Source organism: Mauremys reevesii, linkage group 13 (assembly GCF_016161935.1).
Source record: "Mauremys reevesii isolate NIE-2019 linkage group 13, ASM1616193v1, whole genome shotgun sequence".
Classification (NCBI taxonomy): Eukaryota; Metazoa; Chordata; order Testudines; family Geoemydidae; genus Mauremys; species Mauremys reevesii.
Window position 1 is genome coordinate 35,870,998 of NC_052635.1, and position 19,217 is coordinate 35,890,214.

The following is a 19,217-nucleotide window of genomic DNA, read 5'->3' on the forward strand; positions in this document are numbered from 1 at the left end:
TAAAATCTCCTTTGGGGAGAATTGTATATCTCCTGCTCTGTTTTACCCACATTCTGCCATATATTTCATCTTCTAGCAGTCTTGGATGATGACATCTGGAACACTTTCACTGCAAATCTGACAAAACGCAAAGAAGGTACCAATGTGAGATTTCTAAAGATAGCTACAGCACTCAAACCAAGGTTTAAGAATCTGAAGTGCCTTCCAAAATCTGAGAGAGATGAGATGTGAAGCATGCTTTGAGAAGTCTTAAAAGAGCAACACTCAAATGCGGAAAGTACAGAACCCGAACCACCAAAAAAGAAAATCAACCTTTTGCTGGTGGCATCTGACTCAGATATTGAAAATGGACATGCATCAGTCTGCACTGCTTTGGATCGTTACCAAGCAGAACCCGTCATCAGCATGGATGCATGTCTTCTGGAATGGCGGTTGAAGCATGAAGTGACATATGAATCTTTAGTGCATCTGGCATGTGAATATCTTGCGATGCTGGCTACAACAGTGTCATGAGGATGCCTGTTCTCACTTTCAGGTGACATTGTAAACAAGAAGCTGGCAGCATTTTCTCCTGCAAATGTAAACAAACTTGTTTGTCTTAGTGACTGGCTGAATAAGAAGTAGAACTGAGTGGACTTGCAGGCTCTAAAATTTTACAGTGTTTTATTTTTGAATGCAGTTTTTTTGGACATAATTCTACATTTGTAAGTTCAGCTTTGCTGACAAAAATATTGTGCATGCAATGACAAAGATATTGTGTATTAGGTGAATTGAAAAATACTATTTCTTTTGCTTTTTTACAGTGCAAATGCTTGTAATATAAAATAAATATAAAGTGATCATTGTACACTTCATGTTCTATGTTGTAATTGACATCAATATATTTGAAAATCTAGAAAACTTCCAAAAATATTTAAATAAATGGTATTCTATTATTGTTTAACAGTGTGATTAATCACGATTAATTTTTTAAATTGCTTGACAGCCCTATATATTTCTTGTCTGAATTTTTCTAACTATATTTCTCAACCACTGCCGCTCAATATGCCTATTTCTGTTAGATTAAAGAGCTTTCTACTCTCAGAAATCTCTGCCTCATGCAGTTACTTATAGGCCACAATCAAATAACCTAGTAACTTCTTGGATAAACTAAACAGATTGAGCTTCTGTTTTCCAGACCGCGAATCATTCTTGTTACTTTTTTTTTTTTCTGAACTCTTTCCAATTTTCAGTATCATTGAAAAGTGGACACCAGAACTGGACGCAGTATTCCAGTAATGGTCTCACTATTCTCACATATGTGTACAGGCAGCTGGTAACTGTCCCTAGTCAGTCAGTGTATCCATGGATGTGATATAAAGAGAAGAGTCAATGATAAAAGAAATGTTAAAGTTTTTATTGATATATTAATTTTTTAGAAAAAAATGTAAGGCATGAGGAAGGCAAAAACCTAAAGTGGTACTTCAAAATCCTTTCTCACGAGGAAAAATATATGGCTTGGGGAAAATTAATTCCTGATCCGTACCCTATGGCAGTTGGCAAACAATGCAAAGTTCATGGCAAAATGCCAGTTGTAAGGAAGCAAATGTATTATCGCAAATTAATTTATATGTGTTTATATAAGTGGACTTGTCATGGAATTATATAACAGGGCAGATGGATTAAATTAGCATGACTCCACTGAAGTCAATGGAGCTAAGCTTATTTATACCAGCTGAGGACCTGGCCCAAAATTTCAAAAGGTTCATATTGGCCAACTATTGATTGTGTTCTCTTACGATCTGACATTATAGGGTAGGGCTACACTAGAAGCACTACACTGGTGCAGATGCACTAATGCAATTGCGCCACTATAGCGCATCTGGTAAAGAAACTCTGTGCTGATGGGAGAGTGCTCTCCCGTCAGCATCATTACTCCATCTCTGCAAGAGACAGAAGCTATGCCGGCGGGAAACGCTCTCCCACCGTGGTGTGGACAATGTTCAGATCGCTGTAACTTGCATCGCTCAGGGAGAGGTGTCTTTTCACACTCCTGAGTGGCGTAAGTTAGATCGACTTAAGCGATAGTGTAGACCTGCCCATAAGGGGCCTATGAGCACTGTGTGGGAAAATGGTGCTATCTGTGTATTTGTACTCCCACTCATTTCTGTACCTCTGTACTAGTCATCTCAGAGACTGAGCTGGGGAGAGGGATAGCTCAGTGGTTTGAGCATTGGCCTGCTAAACTTAGGGGTGTGAGTTCAATCCTTGAGGGGGTAATTTGGGGCAAAAATCTATCTGGAGATTGGGCTTGCTTTAAGCAGGGGGTTGGACTAGATGACCTCCTGAAGTCCCTTCCAACCCTGATATTCTATGATCTTGTATGGAGCACTGAAATGTCCTTGTGCTCACATTCTCTGCCAGATAGTTTTAGTTGGGGGTTTTTTGGTTTGTTTGTTTTTGTTTTTCTTTAAAACAAAGAGTCAAGTAAGAATCCTTTTTTGGCTAGTAGGTGTTGTTCTCATCACTGTAGTACCAGACATCGGTTGCAATGTAATATGCTGATGAAATTGTAGTGAATTGTGGTAGGTAGTGGCTTAAGTCAAGTGAATAACTTCAAGTATTAAGATATTTTGAGAAACAAGATAGTTATGTGAATGGCTCTGTCACATAACAAAAATGTATAGAAGAAGAAACACAATAGGACTTATTATAAGAGGTCATTTCACTGTTCCTTCACACTTCGTGTACTAGTTGCTGAATTCAGTGCAATGCAGAAGATGACAGAAGTGTGTATGGGAAGTGTTGGGATATGTAAGAATAGCCTTTGCTGACTGTTACCCTAGTCTGAAAATGGCTTTTATTTCTGTGGAAAACTTTCAGAAAAATGAAAGGAAAAAAAAAGTTTTCATCAAAACTGACTTTAAAAAAAAACAATTAAACCAAAAATTTTCTTTTAAAATGAAACATTTTTGGTGTTTGGGTTTTCAGGTTTTTTATTAAAAGTTCAAATTTTTAATGAAAATGCTGTATATTTTTGCCAAAAAAATTGCTTTGACAAAAGCCCAATTTTCTATTGAAAAATAGTTTTGACAGAAAACTTTCAAACAGCCTTAGTGGTCTGAACATTACAGGCAGTTCTGCAGGACAGTGAAATGAGAGAAAACAATTCATTAGGCCCAATCTACACCTAAAACATATGTTGAGCTAGCTATTCTGCTCAGGTAACAAATTCACAACCCTGAGAGACATAGTTTCTCTGACCTAAGCCCAGTGTGGACAAGGGAGTGAATTTACTTCAGAGATGGAAAACTCTGTTCTATCGCTGGAGCATGTGTCCACACTACAGCAGCATAGCTGCAGAGCTGCAGCAGCACTTGTAGTGTAGACATATCCTGAGTTCTGCTGATATATGAATATTCGTAATATACCAGAAGACAGGCGGAGGGGGGGGGCGTGACTGGTAAGAGATAGGATACTGAGGAGAGTTTGTAACAGTAACTCAGAGTAACTCATTGTGAAAAGATGTTTTTGTGGATAAAGAGACTTAAATGTGGCATGAAAGCTTTGCAAAGGCAGCTATACTCCTTCACGCAATTGTGATCGGCATTGCGTTGAGTGGGTAGGGTCTAAAACTAGAAGTCCTGTTGAAGTTCTAGCACTTGACAGAGCAACTTCAGAGCGTTCCCTCATTGAAAATGCTTTTGCCAATGTCCACAATGACTGTATCTAAATGGAAGCTTTGGGATTTTGGTATTGATGAAGCATATGCAATAAAGAGTGAAGAGTGAATTTGAATAAGCAAAATGTGAGTGACAGGCTGAGGAATGTCTGTCTTATCAAATTGCACAACAATGTCCTCGACAAATCTAATTGCAAACAACCTGTCTGAATCGGTAAACATAGCCCATGGCTCCACTTACTAATTCTAATTTAATGTCAAGATTTCTGCTTAGTATCACTCTACTTTTCAGGCACATTTTGATTGTGGTTTCTAAACCTGCCACACTGGAAGCCTCTCTGTCAATGCTGACTAACTTTTTATTGGCTTCCTCTGATAACTTGGGAATGACGGTGAATCCATAAGACATGTTATGGTGTCAGCCACATGAGATTACTATGATATCTGAGACTAGTAATTTATACCAACACATCCATCTTCATTGTTACCTTGTCCCCACCCCCATTTGGCTGTTTATCCACCTTTTGACTCTCATCTGACTCCTGGATTGTGAATTCTCTTGGGCAGGATCTGTTTTACTCATTTGGTGGCCCTATTCCCTGAACAATACCTCTGTGTTACTGCACTGCTGCAGCATAAGTAACAACCACCTAAAGCAGGCAGTGGAATACAGCCTTGCCCTCATCGTTCTAAACTTCTAGATTTTTTCCCTATAGCCTTGTTAAAGGTGGAATATACAATTAATCTAATCCCTCTCTTTTTCCAGTCACATGTCTAATGTATCTGTCACCACAGTATCTAGTTGCTAGTAATCAGTGGTCTGTCATTGCTAAATAAGTGTGCTTTCCTCAAGGTATAATTAGCCACTAAGAATTTGTTTTGTTTTAAATGCTTCTGTCATGGGTTTCATTGGTTGATTGTATTGTCAGTCAGTAGTAGCACATGGGACTGGAGTAGTTTGTGTAACTTAGAGACGACTCCATTGTGATTGTATCGTTGAATGAGGTATCTTGTTAAAACAACTGTTTGTATATTTTAATTTCTCTCTGGATATTCCGGACTCTGCTTTTCTCCCTCCACCTTGTCCGGTGTCATATCTGCCTAAGTCATATAAACCATGTCTAATCCAGACTGTAAAATCCAAAGAGCAGTGGCCATCTCTCTACTCCTTACAATGATGTATTGAGTAATAACATTACTTGGAAAAGATGATACACATGTGGCTGTTAGGGGGTAAATGTTGTGTTACCATAAACACAACTGAGGGGTGAGTTACCTGCCAAGAGTTGAGTTCAGGACACACAGCTGTTAATGAACTGTTTGAAATTTTTCCCACTGAAAATAGGGTTTCATCTAAAATGAAATTTTTCATGGGAAAATGCCTTTTCGTTGAAAATTTTCAATTTTTTAAGACTTTTGAAGCAAAACAAAGCTTTTTTTTGTTTTGAATGGCACTTTTCAGTTTGATTTGGTTTTCACAAGCTATTTTTTTAAGTTTTCAAAAATAAAATGAAAACTTCAAATCAAATTTTAAAAATGTGTTACATTTTGCAATTTTCTGCAAATAATATTTTTATTGTTCAATTATTATTTTTTTTAAAAGGGGGGTTTCAACCAGCTCTGCTAACAGCTAAAACACACAAACCTGCATTCAATCTAGTTGTTAGCATCCTGAGTTAGCAGATGGGAGTACAGTTGAATTATGAAAGCAGGTCTGAATGCTTGTGCCTCTACTTACTTAATGTTGGCTCAAAAAATAGGCTAGTAGGAAGGGCTAGCACTCAGCTTTGTGCCTGCAATTTGCACCAGGTTACGGTACATATACACTGCAGCAGGGAGCATGCTTCCCAACTCGGGTAGACAGACATATGCTAACGCGGCTCAAACTAGTGCATTAAAAATAGCAGTGTAGCTGGGGGTAACAGAAGGAGTGGCTCAGGCTAGCCATCCAAGTACATAGGAAGCCATGGGAGGTTGTAGTCAGGTGGCTAGCCCGAGCTGCCACCTGTGCTACCCCAACTACATGGTTATTTTTCGCATGCTAGCTTAAGTAGAGCTTGTGCGTCTGGCTACCCAAGCTGGGAAGTTAGTGCCAGCTGCATTGCAGAGATACTCTAAAGGGAGTTCAAGCTAAAAATATACATCACAAGGCATTTGCTTCTTGAATTAGTGTCCCAGGTTTATAAATGAATGTAAATGAGTGTCAATTGTATGTAGCAAGTGCTGTACATGCAATTTAATGCTATCTAGTTAAAACTCTGAAGTGAGGTTTCTAGGAATGTCTTTTTATCTTGCTGCTTTCCATTAAAAAACATTTAATGGACTGAAAGCCAAGACCAGAATGCAAAAGATGGAACCAGGCCCTACTGGAGATGAAGGCTGAGCAATTTGGAGTGGCTTGGTATTTGCAGGGAAGCAAACCAGACCCGTGTGGAAAAGAATGAGTCAAAAAAGAAAGAGCCAGTGTCATAAGAAGATGAACAAAAAGAATGACAAAACCTATATGAGAGTCATGGATTCTTGTAAAGGAGGTTGCAGCCACTTTGGGAGATTAGAAAAGAGAGGAGGGTTAGTTTGAGTTCAATGTAAGGTATGGGAGACTGATGTAGTCAGTTCTTTTTGTTTCTGAACTAGTTCACCCAGTGGGAGCTTTCTGGAGATCTACAAAAGGAAAGCCACTTTGATTACTAGTGACATATGTGGGTGAATCACTTGTCCCACTCTTTCACAATGCTGTAGGGCAAACATTCTTTCTACATTCCACTTCTGTAACACACTATTTCATTCGGCAAAAGTGACCTATTCTGTCACCTTAGAGAATAAGCAATTAACTTGCTGCGCCTAATCAAGATATTAATGGGTTCCATTTTTAATTCGATAATATTTTCAGCAAAAACAAACTCTTATTCCAGTGAGCATTAAGCCTAGAAAGCTATTTTTGAGGCCTTTATTTTTTTAGGTTTGTATTTGACTTTCCATTAGGAAAAATGTTAGAAATATACAGGCCTGATTCTACACTCGCTTTACAACTATGTAATTCTGTCAGCTTTCACGGGGTCCTGCCTGCATACAACCAGTGTAACAGAGTGGATGATCAGGTCTTTACCACTTCAAAAGAAAGGTTAGGTTAGGTCAGACCCATTCCTGAACCGATCCCATTAACTTCAGTGAAGCTAAAACAGGACTGGTTTTGGCCCAATGTTATGAAAATATTCTGACCTCTGGTTCTGTCCCTTTTGCTTGACTCTCACTTCAGCCAGGGGACAATGAGGTGCCATTACAGGCCAGCTGAGGATTCCCCTGAGATAAGGGAAAACCCGGGAAGGCATAGACGCAGCTAAGCCTGCTGTCTGCCACTCTCTTTCCCCACCATTTCCCAATTATAGAGGTATTTGTGGGCAAGTCAAGGATCAAGGCAGAGGTGAGGAGGGGATTGAAATAGGGTACACTCTAGTCTGATGATCCCCAGCCAGTGGAAAAGTCACCGAGGCTGCTCTAAGTTCTGCTCAGGCTAATTTAGTTTCCAGTTGGATCAAGACTCAGGAGCTAAAAGCCACCTTAGCTATCTGCACCACCATCTCAGGTCACATGCCAAGCCTAACTCAGACAAATCTGGTGATATGGCCCAAGATGTGATACAAAAATTAAAGCAACACTACTGAAAGACTGTGGTCCATTACAAGCTTATTTGATTACAAATTTTCATTGCAGGTTCTAAGGTCAGGATTTCTTGTGTGCTTCTTGTTCTGATCTTTCCTAAAGTGAAGTATTTCATGGTCTCTTAGGGTCCAACAAGTGCAAGAAAAGAAAAACTGTGCATTGTTTAAAAATATCTGGCCACTACAAGAACCATATTTAATTGTTTTTAAAATAAAATAAGAACAATGCAGGAATCCAGATATCCCAAGCCAGGTGCAAAAGTCAGCTTCTAAAGTAATTAGTTTCAGGTTCAGATTGGTGGCAGAATTTTAAGTTGCAAAGCAGAAGACTCTGGCATGGGACATATCTGCAGTCTTGATGCCTGGTCCACTGTAATTCTGTGGTGAGTTGGGAGCAGTCCTTTTTGGCTGAGATTTTCCTGGTGCCACTTAGATTTGAGTGCAGGTTAACACACTTATGATGTAACATTTACTACTCTAGATTCACTTTATGTTGCTATCTTGAATAAGAGAGCTTGAGTTGGTTCCTCTGGAGGGCTACTCTTCTCCATGCCACTTCCCAGAAGGAAGCATATATCCCATCAGAGATCTTTGAAAGGGAGGGACCCTGTGTTGCCTCTTCTAAAATACAATCTTCCAAAAACTGCATCTGTTGTTTTTTTTTTTAAATACAGGGCTGCATTTACAAGAACTACAAATCTATTCAGTTTATCTTTGGGGTTTTTGGCTCTGAGCTAGTGAGCAGAACCAACATAATCTTAAAGCTTGTTTGCTCTGGGAGTTAAGTTTTTCTTTCAACTGATAAAAATCTCTTTTTTCGAGCTCCAGTGAGAACAGAGATTTCAGAAAGTTGTAAGGCCAGCCAAGTGTGTTGAAGTAGGCCCTGGATCCAACTAGCTTGCTGGCATTTTCTGACTATATTGGAATCAGTTATATTAAAATAGAATCCTGAGGGCATTGGAAACTACAGCATGTTTCTTTGGGGAGGAGCATTTGGCAACTTTGAATTCTCAGGCAGGATTTATAAAAGCTACAATAAACCAAGGGGAAGCTCATTAAGGACCTGGTGAAATTTTCCTTGTAACCCTTTCCTCAATCTCATAGTAGTTCTGAATATCATCAGTAAACTATTTTTTATATCTGGGGCAGGGAGGAAGTAGGCAGAGGACTCTAGATATGTGGGCCTAGATTTTCAGACATCTTAAGCATGCAAATATACATACAAATTAGGTAATTACATACATCCAATTACATGTATCCAATTAACTAATTGCATGTGCAATTATCTGATTTGCATATACAGTCCCATTAATTGCATGTGTAAATTAAGCATAGTTTCATGAACTTTTTTTCACGTGTGTTTATAGTCTGGAAATCTGGTGTCTGAATATGGTATTTTTTCATTTAGTGTGAGAAAGACTAGTCTAGTGGCTTGGGCTCTTATCTAGAACTTGATAGACCTGTGTTCAGGACCCTGCTTTGGCACTCTTGACTTTTGTGACCTTGGGCAAGTCACCTAGACTCTCTGTGCCTCAGTTCTCCATTTGTACAGTGGGGATAATAGCACTGCCCTACCTCACAAGGGCGTTGTAAAGATAAATACATTAAAGATTGTGAGGTGTTCAGATACGACGTAGTAGGGATCGTATAAATATCTAAAATAGATAGGCCACATAACACACTTCTACATGAAGCTGGCATGCTGTTGCATCAGCATACTGTGATGCAGTATCATTGCCCCAAGAGTATCATTATGGTACAAAAAAAGATCACAGCATGGTATCTTCAGAAACTAGCTTCAAAGCTTCACCCGCCTAAAAATAATATTATAATAAAAGTGAACGGAGAGCTGGTGGGAGTGTGCCAGATTTACAGCCTTTCAACCTGAAATCCTGCTTATCCATATGAAAGTCCCAGGCAGCGGGCTTGCAGGCTGGTTTTACACTGAGCCTTCATCCCCACTTCATTTGTTGTCCTTGCTGCTGAAAGTGAAACAATGATTAGGAAGCTCGCTGATGTGGTCTTGTCCACTAAGAACTGGACTTGGCCCATGCGCCTTCCAGCAGAGGGCAACGACTTTTGGTTTCTATCAACCTGAGCTGCTTTCAGATGAATGACTGATGTGGAAACGTCTCCACTATCGTTTCCTTGACCTTTACAATTGTCTTTTTAAAAAATGGACAAAATTTTCAAAAATGAATGCTTAAAGTTAGGCTCCTAAATCCCTATTAAAGCATTTAAATAAATGACCCAAGTGTCAGAAAGACGGAGCACATGGAGCTCCCGTTGGCTTCACCTCTGATAATGAGGCCACATTTTTTAGGTCCCTAAATACAGATGTAGGAGCTTAGTTTTAGGCACGCAGATTTGAAAAATTTGGCCCATATGCTTAGAAAAACGGATTTAAAAAAATCACTCTTGAAGCTGAAATCTAGTGGTTCATCTCTTAGCTAGAGCTTGTAACTAGTGTTTGTGAAGCACTAACCCCCTCCCAAACTCACAAGGGATCACTTTTCTCTTTGAAAAGCAGCTCATTATTAGGAATCAAAGACATTTCATATACAAAATAAGTCCCCAAATTAGGGTTTGTCAGATATAGGTTTGCATCCCCCTCCCCCGCTTAGGTTGTTTATATCTTGCAACTGGATCTAAACTAAAATTGATTCACCTTTCTCCTCCTTCAGTCTCCCCCTTCTCCGTTCATTATCTTTACCCCTCTTTTCTACAATAGCTCTGCATCATCATGTGAGCTGCACCCCCTTAAGGCAGCAGTATTATCCCAAGCACATCCGGCAAAGGCTTCATTAAATTGCTGCTACTTTTTTGGTGCCTGCCGGACACTTGGGGGCTTTGGCAGTGAAAGAAAGCTAGTCTTGCAGCTTATCAAGAGGGGAATGTGAATGGAAGTAGAGAGAGCCAGCAAACAGTTAACGGTTTAATACTTTACAAAAAAGTCAAGACAGACTTGTGATTCTTGATGTTAATGAAGGTGTCACACATTGTCTAGAGAAAGTTGTGCCTGGCAATCTTCCTTTTTTCGGATGCCTACACCACTGACATTTCATCTCGCATTCAAAGAGCACTACCTTAATGAAATGCATAATTAACATATTCTAATTGTGCTGAGCGCTGTGATGATTTTGACAGAACTCACTTTCCATGTCTAATTTGATGCTAATTTAATCTGTTCCTCTCCCGCTGACATGACCTTTCTTGATTGAGTTTCACTGAGGAAATTTTTTGATGGATTGATTTATCAGCATTGCGGAGACAACAAAGGCTCAGGGTGCATGACAGAAAATGGGACAGGAATGGCCCTCAAAGCCTGTATGCTCTGAACTTTCTAGCTGTAATGTCCTCTTTCCAGAGACTGCTTGTCTGATCTACTGATGGAATTCAAGAAATGTGACATCTGTGTGCGGGTTTGATCTCTGCGATAAATACAGTAAATATCTTATTGTGCTTGTGAATCCCTTGAAAGGAAAACTTCTTCAGCTCTCTCTGTTATTCAGTAGGAAACATCATAGGCCACTGACTAACAAAACAATGCGATCAAGTGCAGACACGCGGTAAGCTTCCTCTCTATGGTTTGTACTCATTTTGCTGGACGTGCTTTAATTAATCTAGTCATATTGGCGATCTAAGGTGCAGTGAAGTAGGATAGTCCTAGTGTAATTGTAAAATGTACTATGGAATGTACATATAATTAAGTTACTAGGTGTCTTCTTCAAACTTCAAGTAATTTTTGCTAGATGTATATGTAATGTATGTGTAATGTAAAATAGGTGTGTGTAGGTGTATATACGTGTATACACATTATATATGTGTGTGTACAACCACACACAAAGTATTGGCGGATGTGTTTTTTCCTCATGTTGTGAAATTTATCCATTGCTGTACAGAATACGTGGGGCGGACAGGGGGATGGGGGTGGGTAGAGTTGTGAATCTTATATGGCATTAATAGTTGGTACGTCAAATCTGCTATCCTGCACCAGGTGGCCAAATATCAACTGAATTATAGGATAGTAACCCTTTCTTACTTTGAATTATATCTCTAGTCAATTGTGCAGGTCTTTTCATGGGAAGAAGACAATTACTTCCTGACCCTTGCAGCAATCAGTTTTATACCCTGAAGCATGAGATTTGATTATCCTCATCTTAACATGAATAACTATAGATGTTATTGGTCATAAAAATTATCCAGCCTCTTTCTGTGCATGCCAACTGTATGTTTTCACATCCTTGCAAAAGCAGAGAAGTCATCTCTCCCTGTAACAAATTTCCTTAAACAAGGTTTAATTGGCAACATTAATGAATATTATAAATCCCAAGCACACAAATTCTTAATTTTTAGATTTAGTGCCTCATCTAGCTGTTGATATTTTTTTAAGGGAGTACATATTAACTTCCTTTAGAGGTTGCTGGGATGGTCTCTTTCAAAAAGGGGCATATTAATTAAAGTCTGGGTTGGTTTGTTATAAATGACTGAGCTATATCAAGCCAGTAATGAGTCCAAGACGATGACTTAAAAAATTAGGCAGGGGAGTGCCAGCAGCCTTTTACCAGAGTGCAGAGGGGGTCTGGGATTTTTATAGTTAGGGTAAAAGGGCTGCATATGCCACTCAAGCTGACCTTGTGTGTGGTAGCATAACACAACAGAGCCTTTTTTGGCAGCAGCCTGTGACGTGACCTGTATTCCTGTGGAAGGAAGGTTCAAGTTTAATGGCTACTGATTGAAAATGCAAGGGGAATTTTGAAAAGTTGTAGTGAGGAAGGTAAGAAAACTGCCCTGGCTGGGTCAGTATTGGGTGCCACAGTCTTGGACACACCCTACAAGCATGGAGAATCCTGGAACTACAGAACCAGTGAAGTTCCATTGCAAAGTGTGGTGGGAGTATGGATGTGTGGGACAGGATATGAAGGGCCTCTGTGTGCTGCCAGGAGGTTTTGTAGAGGGGCTGTCTGAGGAAGGGACAGAGTTGGTTGAACTGCAACTATGAAGATCTATCAACTCTTCCCCTTTTGGAAGAGGATTGCACAGGTCCCAAGGGCTGGCTGTACACCTGACTCAACTCTCAGAGGGGAAGAATTCCTTCCCCACCACTCCCAGACTGGGCCTCCCTATTACATATGTGACTCCTGCTCTGTGGTGGAAACAGAGGAAATGGTAGAATCTACCTAGAGCTGAGGGAAATTTTTTGGACAAAACTTTTTTTTGCCAAAAAAATGCAGATTTGGGTCAACTGAAAAATTTCATGAATTTTGTTGAATTCACTGAAGTGTTTCAATTTGTTGGAAAATGGGGGGACATCCAAAAAAATCAAAAAGAGTTGCCTGACATTTTCTAAATGAAACATTTTGAATTTTCGATTAAAGGTTTTCATTTTGAATTTTACTTCCATTTTTCTAAAATTATTTACAAAATAATTATAATCATCAGATCAGATGAAACATTCAATTTGACTGGATACAATCTTTTTTTAACTGAATTTTTTTTAAATCAATTTCTCAGTTTAGCCACCAAGCTGAAAAACCGGTTATTCTCACAGCTCTAAATGTATCTTACATTTTAAACTAGCACACTGAAAGCCAAATTCTGCTCTGGCTTAAGTGATTGCATCTCCATTGAGTTTAGTGGACTTGTACTCCCGTTCATTAGGTCTGAATTTGACTCATTAGGTCTACTCTGCAGCTGGGAGAGTGCCTTCTGGCCTGGGTAGAGAGAGGTATGCTACTTCTGCTTGAGCTAGTGTGCTAAAAATAGCAGCATGGACACTGTGGCACAGGTGATAGCACAAGCTAGCCCCCTCAAATACAAGCCGGCCTGCCCCCCTGGGTCCATACTGGTGGTTAGCTTGAGCATCCGCCCATCCTGCAAAGTCAACTCCATGTTACTACTTTTAGCGCACTAGCTCCAGCCAAGCCAGCCTATGTTTTTCTACCCAAGCTCAGAGGCAAGCTTCCTGTTGCAGTATAGACTTATCCTTGGAGTAATTTTTTTAAAAAGAGAATGGCAGAACTCACCTTGCAATAGATTTTTCTCCTACCAGGACCTCAACTCTTGTTTGCCAGAGAATAGTCAGTGCTAATTAACTCCCCTGGCCCTGGGGGAGAGGGAGGAGAAACTGACAAGTCTGGCACCTGAATATGTATTATGGCTATGTCTGCTGGATGACTGCTTACCAAAGTGTGTAAGCCACCTCATAACTGTGAAACTATGAGTCACTCAACCTTATTTACTCTAGATACTGTGAGGCAGCCTGATCTGTTACTGTAATTCCGTCTCAATCTGTATCCATGAGATCAAAAGAACAGAAATCCAAAGTCATAAAAATACAGATGTATAGTAGGGTGAAACTAACAACTTTATTAGGGAAAAAAGATATTGCATGGTTTTAAAGCAGATCAAAAGGCAACTAAACCTAATAAAGATGCAATAATTGGTGACTTCAACTGCCCCGCATAAACTGATTATATGTCAGATCAAAACAAGGTTTAAAGAATCAATTTCTTGACAATTTAAACAGTAACTTCTTGGAACAGCTCATTCTAGACCCCACAACACTTCAGTTGGATCTGTTGTGTGCTCTCTTCTTTTGAAAATCAGGCCGGTGCCAATGTCCATATTTAGAAGTCTAACTATGACCTCATTTTGTGTTAAATCTGGCCAGCTGGACAATTAAAGGCTAATAATTATTTTTATTGTTCTTAGATTGTTTGGAATGCACTCTTTCTTCACAGCGAAGGAATGTTCTGTCTGTTCATTTTTATATATATGCCATCAACAATATATGCCAAACAACCATGCCATCCAAAAAGAATCATAGTTGGTATTTTCATTTGTGGCTACCTGGAATAGCTTATGGCTATTTTCCTGATGAAACCCAATTGGAAGTATGGAGAATGGAATTGAGCTTGCAGTCAAGCCTGTTCATCAAATGCTCTTTTTTCATTAGTCCAGTTCACTTCAATAAAATCCTGGGCACTTTTGATAAGACAGCATTCAAGGAACAAAGCTGTTAAGAAATGACTTGCTCATAAGTTCCAGCAATAATTTTTGGCCTTAGTATATTACTTGGTGTTTTTCATTGTCCGTGGAAAATGAAAATGTAGCATTTCAATTGTAACCCATTAGAAATGTAGCAATGCACACTGTTCTTTGCAGTTGATCTACAAATTGCACCAGAATACTTCTGTGAACTTTTGATCTGCCAATACTCATGGTTGGGGGGAGGGACATGGAAACAACAACATTCCAAGCAAATGCCCATTAATTTGAATGAATGAATGAATATTCAAGGAGGGTTTTCTTATCAAGGTTTATACAGAATGAAAAGTGAAAATTAGTAAAAGTGTATTTGGTATAAAGAAAACTTGAAAATAACAAACTAGGAGAAGTTTTGGGATCAGAGTATTTTGCAAAATGGACACATTTTACCTTAAAATGGTTGAGGATAGAGGACAAGGGAAGGCATTTGGAAAGTTAAAGGAGGGGGGGGAACTGGTCTATTGATTTAAGGAGATGAAGTGGGCCACTCCATTACATGTGTGTTGATGTACACCTCTACCTCGATATAACGCTGTCCTTGGGAGCCAAAAAATCTTACCACGTTATAGGTGAAACCGCGTTATATCAAACTTGCTTTGATCCACCTGAGTGTGCAGCCCCCCCCCCCCCCCCGGAGCACTGATTTACCGCATTATATCCAAATTAATGTTATATCAGGTCGCATTATATCAAGGTAAAGGTGTATCTATGCCTCAGTTGTTTAGATTTCTTTACAACATAACTATGGAGTCTTTTAAACAAAATTGGGTATAGGATGTGTGTGAAAAGTGCTCTGGTGTAGACATGTAGCTTGGCCTGTGAGAGAAATGGTTTGGAGGGGGCACACTGATGATTCTAGATACAATATTGTCTAACGTAGAAGCAGAAATGCGGTGTCTTTTTTCATGGTGGCAGTGCTAGTAGTTGCGTTGGCAATAAACCAAATGAAGAACTTGGAAATCATCATGGTAGAGCGGATTTGCAGTGAGATAGAATGGGAAAGACCATAAAATCTAGAGAGAGATAGAGAGAAAAAAAACACATTTAAAATCCCTAGCAGGAAATGGGTGTCATGGAGGCATCAGTAGTAACTCTATAATTAGGAATGCATTGAGATATGCTCATACACAGAGGTGAAAGTGTACACTGAGCCCTCGTCGAGAGTGGTAGAACACCTACCATCCCTCAGGGATAAGATTCAGGACCAACATCTGTGACAATGAACCTATATACAGTACCACTCCCTTCCATGCATTGACTGAGTCCACCGTGTACACATGGCTTTTCATGGTATTCTTTGAAAATATGTAGTGAGGTTTTATGAATCTCAGTTAAAACAGAAACAATTATTAAAGCCTTAATGACTAATACAGACTGATTTTGTGGTTTTGAACTATATTTCCAGGTAAGGTGGGTAATTTTAAAGATTGAACTGAGTTCCCATAGGGTGATAGGATCATGAGCTATTAAAGGAGTTTTTTATTTTTGTTTTTTCTTCCAAAGCTTGACCAAAATTTGGGAAGGAGAGACTAATTTTTTCATTCATAAAAATGCTCACACAATCTAAGGCTGTCTGATTTGCCTAACAGATAGGGAGGATTTTTCTAAACTGTGAGGTATTGGATACTTTAAGTTTGAACATTTTAGGATCTCTCTCTTATTTTGGAATATTTCAGTGTATTTATGTCAAAAAGAGAATGCTGTTGGAAATGTAGGATTTTATGATGTATGCAACTGGAATAAAGTAAACCTCATATTAGATTCCACTCTCAATCATAGAGTTAATAAATATAAATAAAATATCTGACACTGAAGTCTGTAATGTGAGTCTTTTTTCCAAGGAAATATTATTGAGGTGCTGATCAACATTTGATTACTTTCAACCCCCTCAACTGATGCTGTATTATTCACGTTTATTTCATTATGCAGCAGATGGTGAATTCTGTCATTGATTTTTTTTCTGCAGATTCACAAAACTTCAATGGGCTCTAATCTGACCCCAAAAAGGAGTTGAAAAAAAATGCTTGTTAAGTTTTTATCTTCAATAATAATCCATTCACAGAGGATAACTGCCAAACCCCATAGAAAACAAAAAAGGCACATTTGCCTTATTTTATGAAGAGTATTTGCCTAAAATGACTGAACTGAAGAGAGTGGCCTTCAGTTGAAATGAAAGATGGTCCTTCTGTTGCTATACAAAGCTATATTTGCTGCAACAAAGCACAAAAGGAAAAGCTGACAAACTGATAGCCAGAAGTGTAGCATGCTGGTATTCATCTTCACAAATATCTGCATATTTGCGGAGGTTTTTAAATGGAAATGTTTCATTTAGAGTATGCAAATTACAAATTTAAGATAATCATCATATCAAGTTCTGAACATTTCTGGCAATATTTTTACTAGGATTTCTATAATTGCTTTTGGTCACTTAACAAATATCACATAACCATTTTTATATTTTTAGGGCTGAGATTTTTTCAAAGCCACCTAAAGGATTTGAGGGCCCAATTCCCATTCAAATTAAAGGGTATTGGCTTCCAAATCCTTTAGGTGGCTTTTAAAATCTCATTCTAGATTGTGGGTAGAGTTATTCTGTGAATGGTGCTGCCACAAATTATTAGGTCAATTTATATGTAGTAACAATTAAAATAATTTGAATAGTAAATAATCATATACTTGTATATCTTTCCCATAAAAGGATTTTAAAGTGCTTTATAAATGTAAACCCTGGTCCTGTGAACACTTGTGATTATGATTTACTTTAAACATATGAGGAGTCCCACTGACTGAGGCCTTCATCCTGAAACAGACTCAATGAGGTTTCACATAGTTGCAGGATCAGCCCTTACTTAATGTAGTCAATTCTGTGGTGAAACACAGCAACTGTTTAATGGCTCAGAGTAATACTTTTGTATAGTTTAGGGCAGGGTTACAAAATAATCATTTATTTAAGGATTTGGCCTATTTATTTTTAATTATTATGTCAATTATTATTATTATTTATTATTCTGTCCTGCACTTCCTCTGCTTTTTGCGTATATCTCTTTTCCCCACTCTGTATCTGTCTTGTCTCTTTAAACTGTAAACTCTGTGCTACTCTGCATTTGTACAATGCCTAGCACAACGGGACAGCAAGAATGTTAACAAATATTCAACCTTAGGTTCTGTTCCCGGAAAAGCATATGTACATGCTTAGGTTTAGTTATATGAGTAGTCCTACTGACTTCAATGGAACTACTCACAGACATAAAGCTAAGCAGTTGTCTAAGTCTTTGCAAGATTGTGCCTATGTTCTGAATTTACCTGCTTGTGTTCAGGGCCATGCTAACTGATATTACAGTAATATAATAATTTTATAGTAAAGTAGTGCCAATGGGTCAGCTCCTCAGCTGGTGTAAATCAGTGTAGTTCTATTGACTTCAATAGAGCTACTCCAGTGTACGCTAGCTGAGCATCTCCCCCATTATATTTTTTGGCAGGACAGGTCATTTAGACACTGATATCATTTAGGTTTTGTCAAGATGTTTTAAGACTCTGCCTCTGAGTGAGGCAAGCACGAAAGCATCAACATGAGTCTAACTAAACAACAAATTCGGCCCCATGCCTGTTTCTCGCCAAGAACAGTGCCCCAGAATCCGAGCACTGCTGTGTTTACTGGCCCTTTCATAACACTGTCAGTGTCGGAGAGTTGGTAAATAGAGAACTCATCCAGGAGGCTGTCAGATTCTTCTGCACTGCTGCACACCCCAAGTTGATATGCTAACTCCTCTGCCATTTTGCCAGTAAGTCTGAGTTTAGAGGCTGGGTCAAGAAGGAATGATACATTTCCAGTAGGCTTTCCTTCAGGGAAAATTATTTTAGTTTAGCATTTTCCCCCAGTACTGTCATGAAAAAGGCAGATACTTGTTTCTTTTCATAAAGAACCCTCAGGGTTCCTTTATATGATACTCCCACTAGTTATAATGCCTTAGTATTTCTGACATCATACATGCTAACCAGCTTGCAATCATTCCCCAGCACTGCCAGTATTATTATTACTATTTGTATTACAGCAGATTTCTAGAGGTCCCAACTGAGATTTTGATCTCATTATAATAGGCACTGGGAAAACACATAGGGAAAGACAGTCCCTGCCCCAAGGAGCTTGGATTCTAAATAGACAAGGCAGACAACAGGGAAACAAAGAGGCACCAATAGGTAAAGCGATTTGCCCAAGGAGTCAGTGGCAGAATGAAGAATAAAAACAATATTTCTTGGGTCGTAAGCAAGTGCTGTGGGATAGCTGGTGCTCCTTGTTTTGAAGATTGCTGCATAACCTCAACTGAAATTTAATTTAAAAAATCAGGCACACAAAATAAATCTTCCAGTCTTGGTTCTACAGATATTAGCAAATTAGATCTAAATTGCAAACAGGTTTTTTTGTTTGTTTGTTTTTTGTTTTTTGTCTTCTATGTTCATAGGTGCTAGTGCAGAGAAAATGTAGACTTTTTGTCATGTACTAGTAACATCTTTCAGATCCTTAGTACGAGAATGTTGGAACCCATGCAAGTGTTTTTAATTGCTCAGCCACTCATTTGATTAGCTGACAATTTCAGTTCATAATGTTTCTTGTTAAGTGTGATGATGTAGTAAAAGCAGGCTATGTCCTGTCATTGTGCTGGCAAAAACTTCCACAGACTGCAAAATGAACTGTGTGGCAAAAATAAAATAAAACTCAGTGCCTCAGCTTTTTCTAGAAGTCTGCTTGCAGATTCTCTCATTCTCCATGTCAGTGAAGTGTGTGATGTATACCACAAGTGACTGTGGAATCTTTTACATCAATTGTGGAAAAAAAAGGGGGGGGGAGA

General features: G+C 38.9%; 1 protein-coding gene across 1 annotated transcript in view; it reads left to right on the forward strand.

The window, feature by feature from the left end:
* TSHZ2 (teashirt zinc finger homeobox 2) overlaps positions 1 to 19,217 on the forward strand; it is a 259,899-nt gene that overhangs the window by 195,299 nt on the left and 45,383 nt on the right. The window lies entirely within an intron of this gene.